We start from the raw sequence: 1645 nt of genomic DNA on the forward strand, positions 1-1645 counted from the left end.
TGTCTTTCCTGCTTTTTCCATTGAGCAGGACTATGAAATGTATACATGTGTGTGCTAGTTGTGTTGACTGGCTCATGGAAGTAGGTGTGTGTATGTGTGTTCTTATTTTTTTCTCATCATTTTTATCACTTTTCTCCTTCTTTTTTCTTCTGTTTCAAAGAACATCCTCATAAAAGAGGAAGAGGAATCCACCTCAACAGACTTACGGGTAAGTCCAAGATCTGTGAAAACATGAGAAAACAGGCAAACTTCTGTGTACTCCCCCCACAAAAGTTACAATTCCCACCAAAGGAACACACAGACATGGAAGAGGATGAAATTCCAGATAAAGACTTAAAAATTGATTATTAAAATAATTAATGAGCTAGCTGAATGCAGTGGTACATGCCTGTAATCCCAGAGGCTTATAAGGCTGGAGGCAGAAGGATAGTGAGTGAGTTCAAAGCTGGCCTCAGCAACTTAGGGAGACCCTAAGCAACTCAGTGAGACCCTGTCTCTAAATAAATATTAAAAAGGGTTGGGGATGTAGCTCAGTGGTTAAGCGCCCCTGGGTTTGATTCCCAGTTTTAAAAAAAGAAAGAAAACAATGAATTAAAACAAAATCTAAAAAATGAATTAAATTCACCAAGATGGTGCCAAAAGCTAAGAAGGAAGCTCTCGCCCCTCCCCAAAGCTGAAGCCAAAGCAAAAGTTTTAAAGGCCAAGAAGGCAGTGTTGAAGGGTGTTCACAGCCATAAAAAGATGATGATCTGCAAGTTACCTACCTTCTGGCAACCCAAATATCCTCGGAAAGCACCCCCAAGAGAAACAAGTTTGACCACTATGCCACCATCAAGTTCCCCCTGAGTACTGAGTCAGCCATGAAGAAGATTGAAGACCACCACACACTTGTGTTCACTGAGGATGCCAAGAGCAACAAATACCAGATCAAAGAAGCTGTATAGAAATTGATGTGGCCAGGGTTAACACTCTGATCAGGCCTGATGAACAGAAGAAGGCATATGTTCGACTGGCTTCTGATTATGATGCTTTGGACATTGCCAACAAAATTTGGATCATCTAAACAGAGTCCAACTGTCTAATTCTAAATATGCCCTTTTTTCAACATAGAAAAAATGAATTAAGAGAACAATTACAGGAGGTGAAAGATGACTTCAATAAAGAGAGAGTGAATCCAAAAAGAAACCAATCAGAACTCCTGGAAATTAAAGACACAACAAATCAAAAACTTCACTTGAAAGTATCAACAATCTGGACTTGGTGGCACATGCCTGTAATCCTAGTAACTCAGGGATCTGACAGGAGGATTGCAAATTCAAGGCCAACCTCAGCAACTTAATGAGGCCCTAAGCAATTTAGCAAGACACTATCTCAAAATAGAAAATAAAAGAAGACTGTGAATGTGTGGATGTAGCTCAGTGATAAAGCACCCCTGGGTCAGATCCCCGGTACAAAAAAAAAAAAAACGAAAGAAATTGTTGACAACAAATTAGATTACATAGAAAAAGACCTCAAGCCCGGTGCAATGGTGCACGCCTGTGATCCCAGTGGCTTGGGAGACTAAAGCAGGAGGATTTCAAGTTCAAAGAGGCCTCAGCAAAAGCAGTGAGACCCTGTCTCTAAATTAAAAAAAAAAAAAAAAAAA

The 1645-nt window shown here is 40.0% G+C and overlaps 1 pseudogene; it reads left to right on the top strand.

Moving 5' to 3' along the window:
• The first annotated feature begins 526 nt into the window (after window positions 1-526).
• Window positions 527-1063, top strand: LOC107147555 (annotated as a pseudogene).
• The last annotated feature ends 582 nt before the right edge of the window (window positions 1064-1645 follow it).

Source organism: Marmota marmota, unplaced genomic scaffold (genome assembly GCF_001458135.2).
Source record: "Marmota marmota marmota unplaced genomic scaffold, marMar, whole genome shotgun sequence".
NCBI classification, from domain to species: Eukaryota; Metazoa; Chordata; class Mammalia; order Rodentia; family Sciuridae; genus Marmota; species Marmota marmota.